The 27,793-nt window shown below is 36.8% G+C and overlaps 1 long non-coding RNA gene across 1 annotated transcript in view; it reads right to left on the reverse strand.

Moving 5' to 3' along the window:
• The window catches only part of LOC109453500 (uncharacterized), a 263,884-nt gene that overhangs the window by 210,584 nt on the left and 25,507 nt on the right, over positions 1-27,793 (reverse strand). Inside the window, exon 4 of the long non-coding RNA XR_012496936.2 lies at positions 3,053-3,111. This is a non-coding gene — a long non-coding RNA (uncharacterized LOC109453500). The remainder of the gene's footprint in view (positions 1-3,052; positions 3,112-27,793) is intronic.

Below are 27,793 nucleotides of genomic sequence, written 5' to 3' on the forward strand. Positions count from 1 at the left end.
GGTTCCCACAGATTCAAACTGCCATGCTACCACACATTCCACCTTTAAAATGAATTATAATTTCCATTGTTTCCTTGAACTTCATATTTGTTTGACTGCCTCCTCTTCCTTCTGTGATCTCCTAAAGGCTAAACTTCGTAAGTCCTACTCTCCTCCAAGAGTTTAACAGAATTTAGTTTACCTGGTCATCTCGTAACTAGCCTCAACTCTATGATGGCTTTGCATATTATCTAGCTTTTTATCATTTTTAGAGAGGAAGTAACATTGTCTGTGGCCTTCTACATCCTAAATAGAAGTTACATGTGTTTTGTTCAGTTTTAGAGGACCACTGACAAAAAGGAGTTCATCCAGAAGAGGTAAAAGTGGAACAATAGACATTCTTCTACTTCCTTCTAGTTCCACTGCAAACTCCAGGTCAAGCCATCAAAATAACGTTCATATTACTCTCAATTTCCACTTCTACTCCCTAATCCAGTCTGCAAACAGCAATCAGGATAATCTGTTGTGTTGTTGTTGTTGTTGTTTTAATGTGTATCAGATAATGCCCTTGTACTGCTTAAAATTCCTCAGTGTATTCCTATTGAACATGACATAAAATATGAAATCTTTACAATAATCTGCATGACCCTGCCTCATCTTTTCATGGTCCATATGTCAACTCGCCTCTTGTTACTTTCCATCTATGTTTTACTTATCTTGGTTTCCTTTTCTCTCTTTGGATCTCCCTTCATGCTTTACCTTTTCTCTGAAACACTACAACCTACTACTTGAACATTTAGCCCCAACACTCACACACACACACACACACACACACACACACACACACACACACACACAGGCTTTCCATGACTGGTTCTTATCTCATTTTTCATATCTTAGATGAAAGCCAGGGATGGCCTTTCTAACCACCTTTTCTTTCCACCAACATTACTCTCCATCTCTGCATGTTGCTTTTTTTGTAACACTTAAGAAAATGTATTTATGTGGTGCTTTGCTTGTTTGCCTTTTCACTCATTTATGGTCTTTCCTCTCCACTGAAAACTTCATTAGGACATGGACAATTTATGTCTCGTTTACTGGAGGCTATGCCACACCTAAGACAATGCTTGGCACACCATGCATTCAATAAATATTTCAAAAGTATTTAAAATGTATAATATTTGATCACCATATATTATTATAGTTTATATATTATTGTATGTTAAGTACATCGAAATAAATTACTGTACTATTATATATTAAATATTCACTATAAAATATTTAAATTAATTTAACAATGTATATATGAGTAAAGAAGGAAATTCCAGACAAAGCTTCAATAGAATGATAAAACAGAATATAAAACGTTAATCCCTTAAACTCTAGGTAGACTGGCGCTTAAATTATCCTGAATGAGTTTCTAGCCATTTCTGAAAAATAGAAAATATTTATGTAAAGACATATGTAGGTGAATGTAGTTTTCTGGGAAAAAATATCCAGGGATACAAATGAAAGTCAGTTTGCAACCTTCTATTTTATGAGTCTGGTCTTCAGGGATCTTTCAACTTCATTTTCCTGAATCAAGTAGCTCAGCTATTTGAAGTAAGCATATGTATTTTTAAGTGGTTATTCAAACTGAATTTCCTGAATATTTTAGGGTTTAGTGCTCACTAAATGTTATATAGAACGAGGAAGAAATGGATAGTAAAATTGCAGGGACTCGCCAAAGCATTAACATTTTATTCTTCTGTGGGCAAGCAAATAGCATAAAGTATATTTACATAAGGCAGAAGAGTGTCTTAGAATATATAAGTCATCCACATGCCTGAAGTATGCTCAGGATATAGTGAAAACTTGATTGCTTCTGTTGATGTATCATAAAATAGAAGATTAAAATAATGTTGACTAATACATCTAAACAATGTTCTTTCTTAAAAGTGGTGCAGTGGCCTAAAGGATCTGTGTCTGCAATTTGTTTCTTGGCACCTTTTAAAATCTTCCAATAAATAGAAATTACTATTTTTTTAATCCACCTTCAAAACACCTTGGAACTTGATTTTCCATTAATGCAGTGAGTAAGCTTGGGAAATTTCACCTTCAAAACCTGAGAGCATAAAAAAGGAACGGTTCAGAATGTCTCTTTCTAAAGAGACCTAACTTGAACTTCTGTGACCAGATAACGCAATGAGATAAATCCCACCCAAGGCCTAGTTTTGACTGAGCTATTGAAATCATATTAATAAAACTAAACTGAAACATATAAAATAAAATATATTTACAAATTAGGTGGTATTTATCTAGAATATAATATATTTGTAAACTTTAGAAAGTTTGCGACAACAGTAGATAAAAGGCACTTTCATAATGAACTAATAATCTTGTTATCTTTTTAGCCTTAAATATATATAAACATTACAACTCAACAACAACAACAAAAAAGCCCTATTTAAAAAAATGAGCAAAGGACTTGAATACATATTTCTCCAAAGAAGACATGCAAATGGTTAATAAGCACATGAAAAGATGTCTAACATCACTGATTACAGGGAAATGCAAATCAAAACCCGCAATGAGATACTGCTAAGGCACACCCATCAAGGTGGCTACTATCAAAAAGAAAAACAAACAAGCAAACAAAAACAGAAAATAACAAGTGTTGACAAGGATATGGAGAAATTAGAAACCTTCACAGTTGGTAGGAATGTAAAATAGGGCTGCAGCTATGGAGAAGAGTATGTCAGTTTCTTAAAAAGCTAAAAGGTGAATAATCACATGATCCCCCATCCCCACTTCTGGGTATATACCTGAGAGTATTAAAAGCCAGATCTGGAAAAGGTATTTGCACACTCATGTTTATAGCGGCATTTTTCACAATAGTTTAAAGGCAGAAGAAACCCAAGTGTCCACTGACGGATGGCTGAATAAACAAAATGTCATACATACAGTGTTATATTATTCGACTCTGAAAAAGAAAGAAATTCTGATACATGCTTCAACAGAATGAACTTTGAGGACATCGTGCTCAATAAAATAGCAAGACACAAAAGGTCAAATATCGTATGATTCCACTTACGTGAGGTACCTTGCGTAGTGAAATTCATAGACAGAAATCATAATGGCAGGTCCCAGGTCCTGGGGAGAGAGAAAAGGGTGATTTATTGTTTAATGGGCCCAGAGTGTGAATTTTGCTAGATAAAAAAAGAGTTCTATGGATAGATGTTGGTGATGGTAGAACAACATGAATATACCGCCACTGAATTGCACACTTAAAAATAGTTAGGATGGCAAATTTTATGCTATTAGTATTTTACCACAAAATTTAAAAAGCACAAAACATATATCAACATCATTTTTTGGTTTCTTTATGCTCATCTAAACTTTAAGACTGCGTCCATTTTACTCACCATGCTATCTCTGATTTTTAACACACACATTATGTATTCAATAAATAGTCATCGCTTAATTTGAAAACTGAGTGGGTCTCACATGATGCTCCTGAGAGTTGTATCGTTTTCTGTCATTGATAACTAAATAGAAAATGATGATGTAAGTGTCATACCTGGGAGTTCACTATCATCATGTCTTGTCAGAGACACAGCGATAGAACTCCCTGGTTTTATATTTTTGCTTCTCTATTTCAGACTATTATGTGCAAATAAAGACGGGCAAAGACTGGGGTGATTCTTGTGATAACCTACATTTAGAACTATGATGATGTCCATCATTTGAACTATTCTCAAGTGAGTGATCCATAAATAGAACAGCTCTTTAGGGTGTTACACAGTAAGCCTGCCAGTTTAAGCTTGTCAGGACTTTCAGAAATCCAGCTACAAGTTAAAAGAGAGCTGTGGGGGGAGAACTAAGAAGAGATGACAAAGAGAAGGATAATCATAATAAAGAAGGACCACATCAGCAAAGCAGAAAGGTTTTAAGGTAGAAAAGGGTATAAAATTAATATTTAGAGAGCATCTAAATCCTGGGATTATGGTACATTTTTCGTATATCATCTCATTTAATTCTCACAAGAACCCTGCCAATCATAACCACCATTTTTGCAAATGAGAAGACCAGGATTCAGAGAAGATTACACACACACACACACACACACACACACACACACACACACACATATATATATATATATATATATATATATATATGTAATCTTTTAGGTGATAGATTAGATCCAGGAAATATACACAAGTCTTAGTGATGTAAACTAGTATTGTTCCAGTCATGTAAACAGCCCCACTTCACAGGTGGTGGTCAGAGAAGGGAAAGGACTTTGAAGATTTAAAGATTCTATGGAAGAGGGATTTTTAATTATGCAATCAGTATTTCAAACCAGCAAGTGCTTTCCAGTTGTACCTGCATTCAGTGATCGTAATGATAAAAAATAACTACCAAGTAAAAGTGTTTATATATGCACATACACGAGGAAGTGCACCTCAAACAGGCAGGAAGCTGTATTCTCTGCCTATGTACAAGCAGGAATTGTAGCACAGCTTTTATATAGAAACCTGGTTGGTGAGGGTTAACTCAATCATTAGACATTTAAAAATGTGGTCCCTAAAAATCTGTAAGATTACACAGTGATCCCCTTTTCGTTCTATTCCCATCTTTCATTCATTCCTAGTTTACTTTTTTCTCTCCTCTTCGTACTTTTCTTCCCACTCCATTCTCTGTACTTTTCTTTCACAGAAGTAAACTTCTTCACCTTTTCCAAACTCAGGCAACTTTTCCCTATACAGAGGCAGCAGCAGGCAGCTTTACCACCAAGTGAGGTGGAAATTTTATATGTCAAACAGGCTGGTGGGAAGGGTCCCTGGAGTCAGAGGAAGATGAACGATGCCTCTCTGTGTGCACTGCCTTGCTTCACAGCAGCTCGCAGAGTGAGCATTCATTTTCTTCAGGGGCATTGCTACAAAGCACATTTCTGGAACATTCTTAAATGTTCAAGTGAAACCTCAGTCTTCTAGCAAGTCTCTCTCAGGCATGGAGAGATGAGTTTAGGCTATGACAAGCAGAAAACTAACTTTGAAGTATTTCTTACTTATGTTTTCTCCATGTCCTTATTTGTCTTTTTTAAAGTAGAAAGCAAAAGGGAAGGGACAACAGTGTAACTATTGCATGAGAGCTTGAAGAAAGAACTCATTTCACAAAAGAGACACTGCAACTAGGCAAAGCAGAAAATGTGAGCCTTAGAGCTAGCAAACACAGGTTCACTTTCCATCCTACCCAGCCCTCTACAATGACCTGGAACAATATACATAATCTTGATCCAGACCCCGTCGCCCTTTTGGGAGGTGGGGGGTGAGAGAGGCATATGTTGATTTTTCCAAACTACTCGCCATCCACTTAGCAGAGTTGGCAGAATAGTGAGATGGTATAATCATCTGAAAGCACTATCTTCCTACCTCTTAATGACATAGGGAGTATATTCGTGACAGTATTCTGGGTTTTCCTGAAATCCTGTAGAGTTGAAAACTTTAATAATTTAGACCATAGGTATGATAGACACAGGCAGTAGTAAACAGCTTTTAAAGATAAATTGATTTTTTTCTCACATCTGAAAAACATGAATGTCACTTGTCCTGATCAAAGGTGATTGTTGTTTTTCATTTGTCATAGGAGCTAAAATAAAATTCTTTGTATACAATTATGTAATAGCAATGCCCTGCAATTTAGTACATTTGCTTCACAGTCTCCTTTAAAAATGTCTATCATACCTCAACCTGTTATGGATGATTTTATGAAAACCTTACCGATGAAGTATATAATTTGGGAAGAAATTTATTAAATAAAATAATAGTGGACTAGTGTTTAATGGGATAGTAACATGGAACATATTTTTAAAGTTATTTCCATGTAACGATTTATTTAAATTACTTAGCCTATAAACCACTATAGCAACTTAGATATATAGTATATGTGTTTGTTTTCTATAGCTGCTTTAACAAATGATCACAAATTGGATGGCTTAAAACAACACAAATTTATTATTTTACAGTTATATAGATTAGAAGACCAACAGAGATCTCACTGGACTCAGATCCACATGCTGGCAGAGCTGTGTTCCAATCTGGAGGTTGTAGGAGAGAATCTATTTTACTTCATTCTCCACCTTCTAGAAGCTACCTACATTCCTGGGTTCATGGAATTTTCATTTTCAAAGCCATCAACTGCGGGTCCAGTCCCTCTTACATGACTACCTCTGGTTCTCTCTTCTCTTTTCCCCATTTAAAGAGTCATGTGACTAAACTGGGTCCACCGAGCTAATCCACAATAGTCTCGCTATCTCAAGGTCAGCTGATCAGCAATCTGAATTGTAACATTCACAGGTTACAGAGACTAGGATGTGGACATCTTTCGGGGACTATTATTCTGCTTTACCATGGCATGTAATCATTTATAGCTGAATGTAATAGTTTATTGTTACTATCCTAGATCTATTATACTGTTTATGTATCTAAAATACAGATTAAATAACATATGATATATAGGATTATATATTCCATACATTATGATACAGTTTATAATAATTTGAATTATGTAATATTACATGAGCATTTCTCCTATGTATCCCAGTCAAGATAATTTCTCCTCATGCTATATTTAACAGTGGGATTTTAAAAAAGGATAAGAGATACAGCAATAAGTAGGAGGGGTAAATTATCAATTTTAAATGGCTGGATGCTCCCTGACTGAAATCACTGCCAGGGAGTGAACTATGCAATTTGGGAAAAATCAGAACTTTTCTATACTTGGCAAATCTGAACTCCATGAAAATCTCAATGCGATAAACTGAGACCAAAGGCTGGAATTGGCCCCAGGCTTTTGTAGGAACCCAGACCCAAAATTTGTGTGTCGTGAGTCCTGAGAGAACTAGTTCAGATTTGGCCTCCAGAATGTGGTGATACTTACCGTTTCCCTGAAAATAAGACTTAACTGGAAAATAAGCCCTAGCATGATTTTTCAGGATGACATCCCCTGAACATAAGCCCTAATGAGTCTTTTGCAGCAAAAATTAATATAAGACCTGGTCTTATTTTCAGGGAAACACGGTGAGTGGCACTCTTTTATACACTGAGCACTAAGGAGGGCTATGTCATATTCCAAACAGCTGCCATGTGTCAGATACTTTTCAAAGGAGTTATGTAGTCCATCACTATTAATACAGATATTGCAACATTTTACTTGCAGAATTTTGTATGCATAGTTTTGTCCTCTCCACAGTCCTCAAAATAGACATCTTTGTCCCTCTTATAAAGATGAGGAAACCGAGGCTCAGTGAGTAATGCAGCAGGGATTTGAATACTGGCTCTTTAGATCCCAAAGCATCATATTCTTTCCCTTACATCACATTGAGTTTCCAATCCAAACTCATGACACATCATTAAAAGCAGGGAACTAAAGGAGAAGTCACTTATAAATTTAAATTGTACTGAATATAATTTTTGAATAACTGTTAACTTCAAATAATACAGTTCTCAGGTTGATGTAATTGGAAATTTCCAGGGTGATCTCAAGGTTTAATTTCATCCCTCTTTTACTTCAGGTGTCTAAGTGGGTGAGTGTAATAGACTGAATAACGACCTCCCCAAAATGTCCACGTCCTAATCCCTGGAACCTGTAAATGTGTTATGTTATATGACTAAGGAAAATTAAGGTTGCAGATAAAATTACATTTGCTAATCGTAATGCAGAAATTATACTGGATTATCTGGGTGTGCACAATGTAAACACAAGTGGCCTCCATCGGGAAGAGGGAGGCAGACGTGTCAGAATTAGAGAGGGACTTGACTGACCATTTTTTCATTGAGGGTGAAAGAGATTCACAAACCAACGAATGTGGGCAGTGACTAGAAGCTGAGAAAGGCCAGGAAACAGATTCTCCCCTAGAACCTCTAGAATGGAATGCAGGAGAGCTGACACTTATATTCTAGTCCAGTCGGACCTATGTTGGACTTTTAACCTCCAGAACTGTAAGATGATAAATTTGTGTTGTTTTAAGCCTCTAAAAGTTTGTGGTAATTTGTTACAGCAGCAATGGCAAACTAATACAGTGGGTATTAATTAGATCCACTCAGGTAAAAGAACCAGGCACTCTAAAGGGACTGTGGAAGCTTGTTCTTAATATGTGACTTAGAAGCTCATCTGTGAAGGAGAAAATGGCATATATGTGGTGATTCTAGACCTAGTGGCGGGAAGAAGAAAGAAGTAGAAGGATATTAGTTGGGCTCCTTGGGAGTTAAAAAATTATCTTTTTTTTTGTATATTATAATTTAATAACTTGTTTAGTCTTTTCTTGTTTATATCTTAATCTCAATATAAAGAAAAATTTTGTCTTTATTTTTTGCATTCTGTATAATAGTAAGAGATGCATACTTAGAAATCATTAATATAAAACAATTTTTAAAACTGTGGTTACAGCTTCAGTATTCTACTTACCTTTCGAATATTCAAATATTTGATTTGAATATTCAATATTGGAAATGTTCAATTTCCAGATTTATGTTCTAGTTCATCTGAAATAACTTGGGCTAGATGTTAACAGTACAGTGCTGGACTCTATTGCCCAGTAAACTGAAAACTAAAAATCCAATTGAGGGTCTCACTCTCTATGCTTCTTTATAAAGGTATATTTTTCTCTTCTCAGGGATACCTTGAATTGCTTTTTAAAAATTATCTTAAAGAGATATTATTTCAGGAAAAATGTTCCCCCTAAATATAAAAGGAATAGCTGAGCAAAGCCTACATCTAAGATAGTATAAGAGTCATAGACACAATGAGCTGTCTTTACCTGAATAGCACTCTTAGCGGAAATATGTAACTGTAAAGCATATAAACCTAAATACTAAGGTTCCACAATTAAGAGGGGGTTCATTTTGCGGTTAATCATTTGTTGAAAATAATCGAAGATGGAAAAGGGTGGAAAGTTTTAAAACAAAAGAAGAGTTAATAAAAAGGGGGGGTGGGGGATAACGTCCCCATGGAGATGTATCTGGCAGTGCTAACAAATACCTCCACAGCCCTGATTTCCCTTGTGAGCTCAGAGCACTAGGTCTGGGCAGCCGAACCAGAATGGATGACAATAATTAGATTCTGATGAGTGAAGGACCCACACGAGGGCCAATGTTTCTGGAGGAGTTCATGAAAGGAGAGGAAATCTCCTGATTTCACAAGGATGTAAAATGGATGCAGAGTCTCCAAGAGTTTTTTTGTGTTTTTTAAATGACTGACTTCTTCCTACTCACCTAACAGCACATTTAGAGGGGGAAATATCTTGCACACAGAAAATTGATCACAACTGGAGAATTTTAATATGTGCATACTTCCAGTAGTAAGATTCAGGAGCACCCAGAGCTATTATTCAAAGTCAGTATCAGACCATTTAATTTTCTGCTTCAGTTCCTTTCTGCTTCTCCCCCTCCAATCCCAGCCTAATGGCCATACACCATCTTCTCCTTTTGCTGTCTTTCTGCCTCTTTTAAGCACTGTTTGTACTCTGAATAGAGTTTTATGACTGACATCTCCAGGTACAGTATCTATTCTCCTTAATGAAACCCTAGTTGCAGTGAGTGCTAATAGCTCAACAAGCATTTTACAGCCCTTATAAAGAACGAGTGTAGAGTGGACGTGAATGTACTTAGCACACAGCTTGGTAAATAGAAAATGGGACATGGGCGGTACAGTTACAGCTGTGAATGATTTGTGGCGACTTTCATGTCAGCTGGTTTTTCTCTTTTGTCCCTTACTGGAAGCCTCAGAATCCATTTTAAGTTAATTCTAAAAGCTAAGTCTGAAACAAATTGTATAGTGACAGGTGAAAAATGTAAGTGGAAAAATGCTGCCAGGGGCTACAGTATGCGTTAATCCACTTGGACAAAAGGCAGTGTAAATGTCTGAAAATACAGCCGTTTTCTTTTAACTGCCTAGGCACCCCCCCCTTTTTTTTTTGCTCCTTTTGATAATCATATCCTGATTCATCTGGTATTACAATTGCTTTCTACAATTTCCTCTTACCCGTACCTCCACTTCCAAGTTGAGAGACTTCATTTTTTTTTTTCTTTCCTTTTGCTTTTCTACGGATTCATTTCTGATTTAGCATTTGTGTCTAAGAATACAACTTATTGGGTTGTAGGTGAACAGACCCAGGTATATGCAGTAACTGAACTAATAATACAACCAGCTGTTCCTACTATTAGCCTAGCAGCTGTCTCTTACTCAGTTCATCCTGGTGCATAAACTTTGCAAGTTTAAAAAAAAAAGAACGGTAAAAGGAAAAATGAACATGCTTTTAGAGCTACTGTTCTGGGAAGAGATTGAATAGAGAATGTCTGAATATCAAAGAATCATGCATGCACTTATATTGTGAAATCTGGTAGTGCTCTATTTCAAGGACAAGGTGGTATCTGCAAGGGAACTGGTTGTGTGCTCCACAGATGCAGAGGCCACTTTCAGAATTCTAAACTTCGGGGGAACTTTTCAGTGCTGTGAGCAGTTCATTAGCTTTTCAACTGCAAACAACTGATTCTTTTCAACACACAAATCACGAAAGAACATGACTTTGAAGTAAGTAGCTAATCCCATGACATATCCATCATTTCGTATCAAATAAAACTCAGCTAAGGACAAGCATGCAAGTACAGGTGTCAGTTAATAAAGAATAAATTGAGATTGTGAGTCTCATAGTCAAGATTATATTGAAACGATGGCATTAATAGTTATTAAATTAAGACAGGTTACTTGGATTTTTTATAAGATATTAGGATCATCCTTTACCATTATAATGTTTCCATAGCAACAATAGAGCATTATAATGTTCACTTGGATCACAGCAGTTATTTATTATGATACATATCACTATAATTATTTGAAAATTATCTGAATAATAGTTACCATTTGAGTGCCTAATAAATGCCTAATATTTAACTTAACCCTCATAAAGTTTGTGTCCCAACCCCCATTTTACAAAAGAAGAAACTCTGGCTCTGAGAGTTGAAATAACTGGCATTCAGTCACAAGACTGTGAGTGGCAGGGCTGGGATTCCAACCTCATTCCACGAAATTCAAGGGCCCATGCATGCTCCCGCCCTTCTGCTATGGACTTCCTACTATAATGTTGTTATAGACTGAATTGCATTTCCCTCCCAAAAAACATATGTTCAAGTTCAAGTATTTACTCTCACTACCTCAGAATGTGACCTTATTTGAAAATAGGGTCTTTATAGAGGTAATTAAGATGAAGTCATTAACGTCAGCCCTAGTCCAGTGTGACTGGTATCCTCATTTAAAAAGTGAGATTTGTACACAGACACATGCATACAGGGAGAATGTCATGTGAAAATGAAATCAGAGATCAGAGTGATGAGTCTATAAGTGAAGGAACTCCGAAGATTGCCGGCAAAGCCCCGGAAGCAGAGAGGCATGAACAGATTCTCCCTCACAGCCCTCAGAAGGAACCAACCCACACCTTCATCTCAGACCACTAGCCTCCAAAACTCAAAGATAATGAAAGCATTGTTTAAACTATCTAATTTGTGCTATTTTGTTATGGCAGCCCTAGGAAACTAATACATTAAAATAGAAAAATAAATATGTAAAACACAAATATGTATAAAATATAATGTAATATGTTCTTTGCATTAGTTATTTTTATTTATAAACGTTTACAATATTTTCCATTATATTTAATTTGAATAAGTTTTTTAGACAGTTTTAGAAATTAACTTGTTGACAAGGAATCTAAATACAAGAAGAAATGAAATCAGTGAATAAAACATGGAAACACAAGGAAAGAATCAAACATAATAAAGATCAATTAGCTCCTTTTTATGTAGCTGCTGTAAGACACGAACCTCTCTACACCCATTCCCCACTTCCTAACAAATAATGTATAAAGGCACATTCAACAACAGCCGAGGTTGAATTCCTGCTCACCTAACAATACTAGTTAGGTGAATAGGTCAGTGGGGAGAACTTTCCTCCCATTTTGGGTCCCCTGGCTGACAAAGGCCCTGCGCTCTTCAATCTGTGGTCTTCTAAGGTCATCCTGGAGTTTCTCTCCCTTCTGTCAGCCACAGGGGAAAACAGAATGGAGTGCTCATGGGAGTTCTATTGAAGTTAGACCTGAAAGTAAAACACATCACTTCCACTCACATTCTGATCATCAGGCCATGCTTAATTGTAAGGGAGCTTGGGAAATGTTGTTTGTCTGCCGTAAAAAGAAAGAACATGGATTTTGGTGAATAGGTAACAATTTCTGACACAAATAAGCAGACCCTCATTGATGCCTGGAAATCCTGATTCATTTTCCTAGTCCATTCCATCTCACTTCCTCCTACATGACAGAGCTTCACCTCCCTCCTCAATCTCCAGCCCTTCCCTCCGAGGTCTTACTTCATGATGACAACGTTGTTTCCAATTTCATAACCTCCCACTGTCCTATTTGCCAACTGACCAGCCTCTGTACCCACACACTCAGGCATTTATCCTGTTACTGTAGAAGATCTCCCCACAGCCATGTCTAAGGCAAACCCTCTGGTTCCTCCTTCAAGGTACAACCCTTCACTTCTTGCCTTCTCAAGTACATTACTCCAACAAGTCTCTTTTCCCTCCGGATTCATACATTTCTCTCTATCTATGGGATGATTCCCATAATTAATCAAATATAAAATAATCTCTCTGACTAAAAATATTAATTTACTGTCTCATTTTTCTACCACACTTTATAGGAGTTTGCTCAAAAGCGTTAATTATGCTCCCCATCTCTAAACCCATTCCTTCCATTCATTTTGAAATACACTCCAGTCATTCTTACCACTATAAAAAAAGATCTAGTCAAAATAAAAAATTAATCCCCCTGCTATAACTAATAGTCAGTACAGCAGTACTTAACACACTTCATTACCATCTCCTTCTTGAAACACTTGCTTCACTTGGCTTCCAGAATGACATCCTTGCTGGTTCTCTACCTAGCTCCTTTGCTGCTCTTCTTTGTCTGCTCTCTAAACATTGGAAAGCCATGTCTAAATTCGCATTCTCTGATCTCTCCTCTATCAAGTGTGTCCTCCTCAATGATGTGTGCTAATTTCATGACTCAAAATCCATCTAAATGATGATGATGTTTCCCAAATGTATATTTCCAGCTCAGACTTTCTCTCTAGACTACAAATCCATACACGTACATTCAATTGCTTATCCTTGACGTTTCCAACTGGAAATATAACTGGACTCTCAAACTTACCAGGTCTAAAAATGAATTTCTGATTCTCATTATCCCCCAAAACAAACAGGTAAACAAGTCTTTCCTCTTCACTAATTTTCTCCATCACAGTAAATGGCAAGCCCATCCTTTCCATTTCTCAGGCCAAAGAGGAGTCTGATTTGTCTTTTTCTCATCTTCTGTTTGGAAAATGCTATTGATTCTACCTTCAAAATGCATTCAGAGCACTTCTCACCACTGCTACTTACACCACTCTGATCTGAGCTACCATCATCTCTCACCCACCTGTGTTATTGAAATAGCTTTTTAACTGCTTTCCTTATTTCCATCATTGTTCCCAGCAATCTATTCTGAAAAAGAAGCACACAGAACCACCCATTTAAAATGTGAGTCAGATCAGGGCAATTCTCTTCTTAGTCCCACACTGCCGTCAGGTATCACTTACATGAACTGTTTGTCATTATGTAAGTCAGCCAGACCTTACATGCTCTGCACGTGTGGCTCACCTCTCTCCCTCTCTAACCCCATCTCCCATTCTCCCACCCACTCTTCTCCGGCTGTGCAGCTTGTTTCGGAATCCGTGGACAAAACCACTCCAAGCATACTCATACATCAAGGCACTCGCTCTTGCTAATTTCTCAGTCTGGAACTCTTTTCCCAAGATGCCTACATGGCTTTCTCCTTAATTGCCTTCAGGTTTCTGCTCAAATGTCACCGTATGAGTGAGGCTTTATTGACATCCTATACAAATATCAATCCCCAACCACACCAGTGTTCCCCATGCCTTTTATCCTGCTTTCTATTTCACTGCGACACTCATTTTTACCACCCGATATAGTATATATATTTTTTTTATATCTTCTCAAAAAGCAAGGACCATGTCTTTTTCTTAATTCCTAGTTTCCATGGCAACTATGTGGCACATGACAACAGCTATATTCTTCAACAAACTTATGATGAAATTCACAATTTATAACTTTTCATTTTAGACCAGAGTTCTGAAAACAGTGGGTACTGGGAGGAGGACCCAAAAAGTTGCAATAGTAATTTGTAATAGGTAGAGAATTTACTAACACAATCAACAGATCAATAATAAGCCACAAAATTGAAAATTCAGTTTTTAAAAATTCTGTTGAGGGCAGACAGGTGGCTCAGTTAGTTAGAGAGTGAGCTCTGGGCAACAGGGTTGCCAGTTCGATTCCCACACGGGCCAGTGGGCTGCGCCCTCTGCAACTAAGATTAAACAATAGCAACTGGACCTGGAGCTGAGCAGCGCCCTCCACAACTAAAATTGAAAGGACAACAACCTGACTCGGAGCTGATGGGTCCTGGGGAAAACACACTCTTCCCCAATAAAGTCCTGTTCCCCTTCCCTAATAAAATCTTAAAAAAAAAAATCTGTTGATTGTACAAAGAAATGTTCTCTTTCTTCTCACAATGAATTATATCAGCAAAATAAAATCATTTTACAACACTCCTGGAACAAATTATAATCAATGAAAACCTAAATTTGCTCTACAGATAAATAAAGGTGTTCATTATTAATACTGCAACATATTTCATAAATCTTCCTGCTCAGAGTTACTTTAAAGAGTGAACTCATTTGTATTATAGTGGTTCTATTTGTAAAAATATTTTTAATACAAAAACATACTTATTATATAACATGAAATTTTCTGTAATGATTATCACTGAAATAATATGATTTATGTTAATAAAATATTATACAGAAATTCAGAATGAAGCTTGTCTTAAGTAAACAACAAATGTAAATTTTAATATCAGATCTAACTTAAATCTAATTGAAAAAATAATGAAGTAGAAACTACATGTTTATTAATTAACAGTTACTGAAATTTACTCTAGATTCCTCTGTGTCTATATTGCATCCTAATATTCAGTCAACTACCAAGTCTTCTTGATTCTACCTTCTAATTATCTCATACAGCAAAAACAAAAACTTTACGGGCATTTTCTTACTATAAAAATATAACTTCTTCATTGTAGAAAGTTGGGAACATTTTTTGAGTTCCTACAGACAAATGCATTTTAAGAATAAAATGAAAATCCAACCACTCTAAGAGACACCAGTGATTTTTGACTGATTGCACTGCTTCTGTTGATACTTGTAAAGGTAAGCCTCAAACCACCCATTGACTCACACACACTTTCTTTGGGCATCCATTGACAGAAGCAAGAGCAAAAATTACTAAGGGAAGAAAAACGGCTTATGGAGTAATCAGCTAAATTGCCTTTGCATTTTTAAGAGAAACAAGACAGACAACAAAAGAATTTTATTTACAGTTTTATGAATCAAACTCAGATATAGTATGATACATTTTCCATTTTAATTCTATTTAAATGAGGCATGTTGGTGACAAATTGATTTTGAGAGTGATTCAATAACCAGATGATGCATTCAGTAATTCTACAGTCAATTATTGAGTGTCATCTATTTGTCAGGCACTTTGCAAGGCTATGTGTGGACAGCAATAAAAGACATACAGGAGCCCCTGGACTAATGGAAGCACTGGAAAACTAGCAAGGAGGTTCAATGCCATCTGACAAGTGTTATGTCAGAGGTGTTTGCAGACAGCTAAGGACCCACATACCCAGGCTTGAAGGGGTGGGGAAGGATACAGGTTCAACCATGCAGTAATCCTGTTCCAATAGAATTATCCCTGTTTTGCCAAGTGAGAGGTAAAATAGAATGTCTCTTTCTATAGCTTTAGTTGATTATGGTAGGTTTATAATAGTCATCTCTAAAGTCTATTATAGGTCTATGTGATCTGTTAGCTCTGGAGGAGAAACATAGCCAAAGTGGAAGGGGATTTCAGAGGAGAGAGAGAAATAGAGAAGGTGATATCCAAATTTGGGATGGGCTTGGAAGAATGAGGTAAGATTTCAACTGGTAGCAATGGGATAGGATACTTCTTTTAAAAGCATCAGTCTGAATAAAGATTCAACAACTTTTAGTAATGGAACATAGTACCTCAGCAGTATGCAGTCCTCTCTGTAGCAAATAAGATATGTTTATGAGAGTTGTAAGAAAGAATGTGTGAAAGGCGATTATGGATCCATAATCTAAATGGTCTTCAATCAGGCTTTGTACTCCATCTCATGAGCAATAGAGATTTATTAAAGAGAAGTAAATGTTCAAAGGTTTTCTTTAGAAAACAGAGTTTTAAACATGTGTGCAAGTCACATATTTTTATTTTCCCAGTAGAAATGATTAATGTGTTTGCTTATAAACCAGGCACTTCTTATAGGAGAATACTAGGCAAAATCCCTGACCGTGAGTAGTTTATAATCTAGTTAGTGAACAAGATACATGACTACAAATACATGACTGATTAAAGAACAGGAGTTAAAAATACAAAGCATTTTTATATAAATACAAATCACTATATATGGCAATCAGTTTGCAAGGATATTAAATGTCCCTAAATATTGCTTTTAGGGAAACATTCTAGAAATAGAAATAATCCCAATTATACTGTAAAATTAAAATATTCTAGAAATTCATAACAAGAAATAGAATAACTTTAGATATTTTAACTTCCATCTTAATTTGCTTTCCTAAGTGAATTGATCAAAAAAAGGAGGGAAATTACTTTTATTTTCATATTCTTACTGTTTACCTGGAGTTTCATTTAACTTATTTAACTCTCATGACAAGAGGATAGGTGTAGTATACCCGTTTTTCATTTCAAACAATTGAGGTTCAAAGTGTTTAAGCAATTTGTCATTGATGATACAGTTGGAAAATGGAAGGGTAAGGGTTCAGAAGCAGACCCAACTCCTAAGACCTCCTTCTGCTACACCAGTCTGCAGTGGCAGATAAATGGAGATTTGATTTTCACTGATGTAACATAACCCCTCTAGAAACCTCAATAACTTGGCTCTAAAGTCTCCTCTTTTGCAGTAACTAATATTTACATGTGTACAATGCTAACTACATTTTCCGACCCATAGGAAAAGCAAATTTTATAATATTAAACAACTCACATTAGAAAATTTAATTTACGGCATATTAAGAACATAGTAAAGCCCACATTTGTTCTTCATATGTTATAATTGTCACTTTTGGGGTCTAGATATCTGCCAAAGGACTTATTTTGAATTCCCAAATGTAATTTTACTGCAGTAAAGTTTGTGAGTTTCATATATTTTAAAGTTGCCTAGTTTCACACTATATGTGAAACAGCCTTCCATTTTGAAACATAACAATCTGTCTTCAATTTTATCACGTGGCTACTTATCAATGCTATTTTAAGAGTGTTATTATTTAACTCCTTACATATACTTTATTCCAAACAGTGTCTCCCAAGTTTTTCTTCTACTTGCCAGTTTCCTTTAATTTAGAAAAAATAATCTAAATTTAGTGAAAATCAATATCCTTTTAGTACAGTATATTCTTGCACATAAAACTAAGGTGGGTGGAAATGGGGGACTGAGATTTAATTTTTGCTCTTTTTATACATTTAAGATGCATGAAGTATAGATATCATAATACAATTATGGAGGGGGAAAATAAACTAGATTTTCTTTGAACGTTGTTTGTTTCGTATCCCAAAAGCAACTCAGATATATTGCACTCTGACATTCAGAAAATTATAACAATGCCATTGTGCTTCCAGAAGCAAAGGTAAAAACAGTAAACAACCGTTAAATCTCTACTGTTTCAGTTTCCATTTTTTGTAAAATCAATTGCATTACAAAAACAAAAACATTTCCAAAACTCTAAATAGGCTGGAAACTCCATTCTGAGAATCGCTGTTGTTGTTAGCCTAAAAATCCCACTTTGCCTAGACGTAGCAGTATTTACGTTTCAAGGTTACAGTGAGGATTCGAGCTGACATCTGTAAAGCATCTGGCACAAAAGCTAGCTCATGGCAGGTATTCATGTATCATCCGCTATTATTCTTTCTATTTGTATTCTGTATATTGTTATGAACAATAGGTCCTGTTGCACCAACTTGGATCCACAATAAAGAGGCATTTCTTTTACTGCTCAATTTTATAACGACTCCTTGACTGGTCTATCCAGACCAGCAGGAAGGCCACTTTCCTGATGCCTTCACCCCCATGCAAGCACACATGCAGCTGCACACTCCACTACCATTACCCCGAGGCCCGCAGGTAGATTACTCATCCAAATACTTGGCCCTGGATTACTGACTCATCATCCAGAGGACACTAGTTAGTCGTGCTAGTTACCAATAGGTGCATTTTTCCCCATGGCTATTGCTATTACCAGCACATACCTACACTGTATTCCAAGACAGCTGAACACCTGCAACAGCTGCGTTGGGGGACAGAATGAACACAAGGCCAGAATAAGCCTTTCATCAGAACCTAATTCAGCCAAAGGGAGTGCGAAGGCAAAGAAGTTATTTGGTGTCTCAAATGGCACGTGCTATGTGATAGGCAATGAGAGAAGAACAATATTAATTCCATCTCAAACAGTGCCAAACCAAGGATAATGCCATATTTGATCAAATGAAAGCCAGTCACTTTATCTACTTGTAGTGCAGGCTGTTAAATAATAATGTTCAGAAAACAATATGGACTTGCTTTTCAGTGTAAATGGTAGAAAGAGCAAGGGCTCTGGAGTCAACCCCAGTTGGAACCTGGTGCAATGACGTAGGGCTGCATGATCTGGGACAAAGACTGACCTCTTTCAACCTCATTCTGTTCATGTGTAAAATTGGCATAATGCATGTTTTTATATATAATAAACATAATGTCTGATGCATAGTAAGCATCCCATAAATATTAGCTCTTACAATTTACTGTTATTCTTTCTAAGAAGCAGTTTTCTCCTCTGACAAATGATTATGGCAATATCTATGGGAGGCTTATTATGAAAATTTGAAATAGCACTTTTAAAGTACCTGGCAAATAATTGATGCCAGGTTAAAAAAAAATTGGTAAAAAATCATACTTGGGGATGGAGAAGGAAAGATTTGAATAGTGATTAAAAGAAATCGAATGCTCTCTTATTTCCTGTGCCTTCAGTCCTGAATATAGAGCAGTGCTGTCCAGCAGAAATAGAATGCAAGACACACATGTAATTTTAAATGTTCTGATGGCCACATTAAAATAGAAAGAAAAAAGGAGATGAAGTTAATTATTTATTTAATCCAATATATCTAAAATATTTATTTCAACATATCATCGGTATAAGCTATTATTAATGAGATATTTACATTATTTTTTACCAAAAAATTATCCAAACCTAGTGTGAATTTTACATGTGCAGCACACCACAATTCAGCCTAGCTACATTACATGTTCTCAATATGCTACAGGCTACCTTATTAAAGAGGACAGGTATCGTCACTTGACTTGCATCAAAATATTAAGCTCTAGAACAAATCCAGTCTTCAGAGAAGAGAAATTTAGGATCTGAGGTTGTATGTCTCAAGTGATTTAGAACAGTCAATCTCCTGTTAGACTGGTTCTACCCTTGACTCAAGTTCCAACAAGTTTCTTTTATTCAGATCCCACCTCATACCTCAGTCTCCCCAAGATTACAGGACTTGCCAGAGCAGGCGACAACAGAGCTAAAACAGTCTCTGCTGGGTTCATGTCACCAGCCTCTACGCCCTTGTACTGTCAGACAATTGTTCACATTTGAATTCCTTACCTATCTCCATCTGGTGGAAGAGCCCACCTCCAGGATATTTCCTAAAAGATAAGCATCACATTCTGGTATACAAATGGACAGAGTCCTGGAGACAGAAATAACTTAATGATCACGTGGTCAGAGGGCACAATGCAGAAGAGAGCTGTAACAGCATTGTGAAAATAATGCGAGGAGTGTGGTTTCAAAAGATTCTCCTGTCAACTGAATGGCCCACAGTGTTGCTTGGGACATAGACAAACTGGATTGTATGGTAAACATTTAGCTATCGTAGCATGAGAGAGATAAAATAGTCCTGGGAGCATTGGCAGGCTAGTGGGAAGGTAGCCCAAAGAGGTTGAGAATTTCTCAATAGCCAGCGCTGCCACTCAATAGACTCTAATGTGAACGGCACCTGCCATGGCTGTGCAGGATACAACCAGGACACTTGGAACTGGCAGGCCTCTGAGAAGTCAAAGAAAATTAAAATGTTTTACACAGCAAAGTAAAACTAATTGATTCAGGAAGATGGAATATCACAGAATAACAAAGAGTGAAGGAATTCACCCACAAACTTTTGTCAGTGGTAACTTGGAGAATTACAGATTTGGATAGCAGCTTCTATACAAATAGTGAGGTGATGCGATGTAGAAAAGATCTATGTAGGAAAGGATAAAGGAAATATAGGGTAAAAACTAAGCTGGAGTAAACAGAGAAACCTGAAGGACAAAAGACTAGGCTAAATATATATCCCCACATAATCCTCAAAGACATTGTGGGGGAACGTTAGGTTTCTCAAGATATGCAAGATGAAGGTTTGAGTGTATTCTATTTAAATATTAAATACCACTTTCCTTGAGCAAACTAGAGATGCAGGCAGATGATTTCTTGGATATACAAATTGGTTGACCAGTCAGACTCTGGCTGACCATTAGTCATGGAGACTTAATAAATATCTGTAGAATAAATGGATTATGGTTTGGACTAGCAATTGACTCCTAAATTTGGCTGCTCATCAGAATTACCTAGAAAACTTATTTTAAAATAGGTTTATTGGCCTCAACATGGAGATTCTGACAATGTAGATATGGGTTGGAGCCATCAAATTTGTACTTCTAACAACAATTCCAAATATTTCTGATTCAGTGGTTCCACTTGGAAACAGCCGGGTCAATGTAAAATTCAGGAGTCTTACATTCCTGAGGATCCCCATCTCTGACCAGAACTCAGATCACTACATGCAACACTCAGATCCCTTGGTGTAACCCCCAATGCTTCAAAGACAGGCTGGGAGAGTCTGTTGTCTCAGTCCTTCTCAGAGATTTCCAAAATATCTTCATTCAGTTGTTGGTATACCAACGTGGAGAATCCAGGGTCTTTCCCTAGCTGGCTCCTAGAGTAGAAGTCAGATGAGATTCAAAGTCAACCTCCTAACCACTATGTAACAAATATATCGTTACATAATAAAATATTTCCATTGTTAATTTTTACTGGCTAATAATGGAACAACCTGTGTTTGAGTATGTCTGCACATAAGAGAGCAAAAGCAGTAGAAGTTGTTATCCTCTTTACATTTTATTTTCTGCTTCTCAAGAACAATGGAAGCCAAGTATAATAGGAAAGGAAATGTTCTCAACTATTTCTATAACTTTGTGAAATAAGAGATGGAGAAAGTACATTTTTATTTATGCCTATTTATCCTTCTGAGCTTAAACTAATCCTGAAGGGTTTGAGCAAAGAGCCAGCTACGCTAGCACGCTAAACCAACAGGTGATTTTAATTTACTTGCTATAAATTGTTGTGGGGGACCTATGCTAAGTTCGTTCTCATTAATTCATCTGCATCTCCTTTCCTGGAGTGAAAGTTGCTGATTGCACAGATAGGATTCAGAATGAAAGGCTGAACTGAGCAGAATATGGAATGTCAGCTTTTTGTTGACACTATTGGGATGTTCTCCCATTGGATCCAATACATCAAAAATACTCCAGCCTGCAGAAACCATAAAATAATGCTGGGGGAAATTAACATGATTTCCAACATTTTGTCCAACTGAAGAAATATAAAATTTATTAGTTCTTTTTTGAACATTTATAAATAGCTTAACTTTACTCTGAAATCTCCAAAACTTCAAACATAAGGAAACTGTCTCAAGATTATAAAATAGGTGTTAACAATATGTTCCTATCAAGCTTTCCAACTCCACTGATATCTGCTAACAGTAATTCATTCCATAAATAATTCTGTATTTTCTATTATATTCAAGACATTATTATTTACTATGGGGATGAGAATGAATATGATATGGTCCCTGTCAGGTTCAAGGACACAAAAAGAGGTAATATCCTGAAGAAAAGACCTATAAAAACTCTAAGACTTTGAAGTATTCAGTCTCCCATTAATCTCCCATACCTGGCTTAATTGCTCTTCTCATTTACCTCCTATGATGTCATATAGAGAGTAATCTTAGGTATATTTGATGCCTCAAATATAGAACCCTCCCTCATAGAAGGAGAACTGTAAGGTTTTTAGAAAGATGTGCAGTTTTAGAGCTTATTAGAAAAAAAATTGATTGCTGTTAAATGTTACAATTGAAGTGTACCATTTGTAAAATGGCATGCATTGAAAACCATGCCAAATGTTGGTCTAAGTTCAACTCCAGCAGCTATATCACCCAAATCTAATTTCCCATAGCCATCTCTGTTTGCTCCAATTGAAAAGGCAGTATAACAGAGTGGTTAAAAAAAGGACTGGGATGTTAGAGAGACTCAGTTCAAATCTTTGCTTTGCTTTTTACTAGTTATACAATGTTGGTCAAGGTCTCATCCTCTCTAAGCTTTAGGCCCACACCTATAAAATGGAGATATTAAGAACTACTCAAATATTTGAGGACTAAATGAAATAATGACTCTAAAGTGTCTGCAAAGACTCTGGTACTTAGTCATTAGTGCATGGCAGCTAGTCTTTTTACTAGGTGTCCTTACCAAGTTTACCATGTTTATGTCAACCTATTTCTGCCAAGCCCCATTGTAAGTTCCCAACTTCAATCAATATTTTATGTCTAGCCTTGACCCAGGAGCTTTGGCCTTTATCCTGGCCCAGGTGGTCATGATCTTAACCATAGCTCCAGAGATTTTCTGTTCTCAACCTTAGTCATAAATCCACATCCTTTGTGCAAACCTTACTGCAATAATAACCATCCCTGGACTGTCATGGCTATAGAGTAGTCTGTGCCCTCATGAAAATTACAATCTAGGATATAATCAGAAAGAAAAAAAGAGTTGGCAAGCCCAGTTAGGATGGGCTTCTTCGAGGCAGTGTCATTTAAACTTGGCTTTCACATGGCTCAGTTAAGAGAACCATACATCCAGAAGGGGACAGTACTATTATTAGCAAAGGTGTCTAGCATTAACACATGAAGCATGTCAGAGGTAGGTGATACCATCTGCTTTGTTCAGCCCTAATACTTCATCCAAAACTCTTGGGGTCAGATATGTTTAGGACTCAACATTTTTCAGACTTTCAAAAGGGAATGCAGTTCATATACTATCCATTAAAATATACCCTGCAGGCTCTGGGCAGCACCTAGTAATCAAACAGTCATATTTCTCCATCAAACATGCAAATATTCATGCAAAGTGACATACACGAGACAAAAATAGCCTCATGTCAGTCAGATCAGGGTTTAACACCAAATAAGTCATGGAAAAACATTCAGTGTTCAGAAATGTTGAGATTTATGGATTGTGGATTAAACATTTGGTGTCTGTACAGGAAGATGCAACCCGAAAGGTGGGTTGGGAGCATAATATAAGAGGTCTGAATGCTTGGCACGGGAGTCAGATTTCGTTAGACGCCGATGGGGCATCCTTACAAATAACTTTGCACATTCAATTTTTAGTCATTTTTCAATGTCTTCTTTGAAAATATAATTGTTGTTTCTACTATATCTTATTACATGATTTTCTTTCTCTTAGCTTTTATGTTAATGTGTTAATCTGTCAATCAAGTTCCTCTTCTTATTCTTCTCTGACAAGCAACAGAACAATTCTAAACTGTAACTTAGCTATCACTCTTCTTATTATTCCTTTTTAATTTACATATAGTGACACTCATTCCTTTTGATGTACAATTCTATGTGTTTTAACACATGAAGAGATTGGTATACTCATGACCACAATGAGGATACAAAACAATTTCATCACTACCACAACTCCCCCATATAGTGGTTATTTTTAACTGAGCACCACCAGGAATCATGTGAGGGAGCCATCTGGTTGTCTCCTGGAACCCTTCTGAACCACAGGAAAACTGGCTGTGGATTCCAGCTAGAATTAGTAAATACTGTTGGCTGCGACTCATGTGATCACTGCTCCTTTAGTGCAGTGGGTCTCATTTCCTGAAGGTTGCTGTCCGCGAGGCCATTCATTTCTCAAAGGTTAAGGTGAACTGAATTGTTTCAAAAAGTTCTTCCAAGTATTGCTCTTCACTGACATTTTTGAAATACTAATGTGATTCTGTTTAAGTAGAACTTCTTGTATGATTCTTCTAGTTGCAAGGTTTGTTTACACACGCCTTCCTCTATCAGAACTCCATAGCTATGTATTGTTTAACTTCAGATCTAGCCCCTGAAACATTGGCACATTCAGATTCAACCCGTGCTATTTAGACTCAACCCGTGCTATTTTAAGAAGTAATACATTCCTTTAGGATGAGTGAATGCTTAATCTATACTTTAAGCTGTCAAGTAAGTAGGGTAAGTGGTATTGGTAGTGTAGCTACAAAACGGATGCATGACTGATCTACGGGGTCTGCAGGTACAAGAGAAAACTCTGACGTGAAAATACTGAGCCACTGGCTGCTGAGCCTTAGTTACATATAAATCAAATGAGGACCCTTATTCATGTGTTTCACAACTTGTGCTTCAGTCTCAGGCATTTCAGTTCCAAAACCGCTCGTTACCAGACTGGTCCATCTTTGCTGCTCTTTTCTTTCATCTTATACAGTGCACATCTTAGGGAATTGCTTAAATATAAACTTTAGAAATGAAGGTGCCCAGCTCAACCTTGTGATGTTTTGGGAAATAACACAAGCCAAACAAAAATATAACTTTGAATCTTCAGTCAAAAAAAAAAAAAAAAAATGTGTAAGAATTTGGGAAAACTAAATATTTTTTTCCTTTTTATAAATATGTTCAAGTTTCAGAATATTCGTGTTTTTTTTCTGATATAGTTAAAAATAACTCAAAAGAAAACATTCAGCAAATTTTTGAATTTTTGCAGGAAGGTGTGTGAAGGGGCCCTTTCAAGGTAGGACAGCTGAAAGGTAGGCACAGAGTTTGAATGAACTTATCTCCTGGTAAATTGACAAAGCTTTATTTCCCTAGAGCAGGACAAAATGACACAGAACTGTATATTCTCTACCAGTAGAGTTCTTGTCATAAATGTGATAATAACAAAAAAACAACACATATTTTATACGCTGTGAAATAATCCAGTTTTACCTATACAAGACAACTGAGGGAGGGGTTTACAAGTGGAAAGATATCATAAATGAATACGGGACTGGAAACATCACAATTAATTCAATAATTGCTTTTTATGAAATGCTTGCTGAAATGACCATTAGATTAAATGCGCCCCAGTGGTGCAGCAGAGTTAGCAACGTCCTCTCTAATCGGGAGACAAATGTAAATCTGATAACAGTTTACATATGTTTCTATTGAATATCTCTAACCCAAAAGTTCTGACCAAATGAGGCCACCCTGGAACTGGACAATGGCAGTCTGCACGGCAACAGCTCCCTACAAGTAGCAAATCCTCATTAATCCCTTTGGAATTCATTACAATGACACTAATCATGTCAAACCCATTGCATATTAATTTAAATGTTGTATGCAACTCCATGGGAATCCAGAACGAAATTGCTCAAATGTTCCGTATCCATTCTCCTGAACAACAAAAATCAGTCTGCAGCTTAAATACCCAGTTATTGTACATAAATATGTTACTTATTATAACATCGCTGATTGAATACAATTCATTTATACCAACGTAGGTGCCACATGTGAACAATAAATGATTAGCAATTCACTGTTTTTCAGTAAGAGCTAATGGACTTAGGAAAACAAAATAATTCAACACTAATTCTAAGTCAAGTCCCTTGTTAGTCTGCTCTCCTTTATAAGGCACCAAAAATAATACTCTTGGCAATGATGAATAAGCAGCAAAGCTTCTTTCAGTGAAAACCTTGAGAGTATGAAACAACAGAGATGACTTGCTTCCTCAGTGACCAAACTTAAGTTGACTCCTACACCTCTTAGGGGCTGAGCATGGCCTCTGTTCAGGACCATGGTAAGAGCCCATTCCCAGTGGTTCCCTTACAGCTTAAGGAATTGTTTCTCTCACTTGGGGAGCCCTGGGCTTCCCCAGTATGGCAGAGTTGCTCAGGGCAACTCAAAGAGGGGGGGATGTTTAAGAAATAAAGAAGAGCACAGAGAGAAATAGGGAGAAAGGAGGCAACTTTCACATATGCATGTTCCGAGGAACAGAGTCTCAGAAAAGCCATAATCGGCTGAATCTCTTTTGAGGTGGCTTGACTTTGAAAATTGCAATAACGTTAGGGTCTCCAGTCACATTTGCATAGCTTTTGCAATTAACAATGACATTCTCCCAACTACCCTCTGTGGAAAAAAAAAAAAAATGACCGATATGCTGCTTTAAGGGATATTCAGTTGGTGACAGTTAACCCTGCTAAAGAGAATTCTACGAATTCCTTCATTTAACTTAAATAAACTTTGACTAGAATGAGAGTTCTATTCTACACTAAGCATCCTGACCAATGTGCTGCTCAAATTTACAGATTTATCCTATCTTAGCATGGAAATAGTAAAGTGTTATATAAAAGCTCTGACAGGAAAGTGTACACTGGAAGTATGAGTCACAGAAGGCGGGTTGAAGCCGCTCTATTAGATAAAATGAACTGAAATCTCTGGGTGGACACTTTTACACTGCACCCACAATATTATTCTTGATTTGCTAGGAAGAAAGCAATTTATTCTGTCACTTTCTGGGGACTTAGAGCTAATTGGCTTTCATAGTTATGTGATTCTGCAAATGAGCATAAAAGTGAAAGCTGACAAAAATTCAAACAGGAAATCTGAATCTGCCTATTTTCATAAGTATCTTATAATGGTTTGTAGAAAGGGAGGAGATTTTGATTAGAATAGCAAATTTCTTCACGCAAAGGGAAGTGTTCCAAATTACCCATCACTGTAACAAACAGAAAGATGGTTCTTCATTCAGATTCCCGAATGAAAGAAAATGAACCCCACCCCCACCAGCCCCTCCACCATTGTGGTCAGTCAGCATTGTCGTCAGTGGGCGTTCCTTGGAGAAGGAATTCATATCACCTCTCAGAACTCACCATCTCTTTGTTGCTCTTCCTACTCCAGTCCACTAGAAAGGACATGCATAATATATCACATCTCAGAGACCAACGAGACAGTGTGTCTACAAATGCATGAGCAGGAGAAAAGAAATAGAAAGAAAAATAACTAAAACCTCTGTACAACCCTAATAGAAAAGGAGCTGGAAAAGATTAGGTTCAGCACATAAGAAAATAAGTCTTCAATGCCTGAAAAGAATGTCGATGTATTTTCACAGTGTCTGGACAGACGACAGAATGAACACCATGGAAGGGAAACTGAAGAGAAGCAAACCAGGGCAAATGTGAAGCACCATTTTTCATGCACAAAATATATGGGGTGAATTTGCTGAGGCAAACAGACGAGGGTCACTTATGAAATTGCGTCCAACCGAGGCCAGAAGCAAGTCTGCCTTCAATTTTTTTTGGTTTGGAGTAAATATCTCTTCTCCTCTCCCCTCCCTTCCTCTCCTTCTGTCTCCTCATGACCAACCACATCCTCTCTCCCTAGCTGACCATGAGACAACATTTACAGG

The sequence above is a fragment of the Rhinolophus sinicus genome, chromosome 2 (assembly GCF_057876585.1).
Source record: "Rhinolophus sinicus isolate RSI-liver-muscle chromosome 2, RSI-T2T, whole genome shotgun sequence".
In the NCBI taxonomy this organism is placed as follows: Eukaryota; Metazoa; Chordata; class Mammalia; order Chiroptera; family Rhinolophidae; genus Rhinolophus; species Rhinolophus sinicus.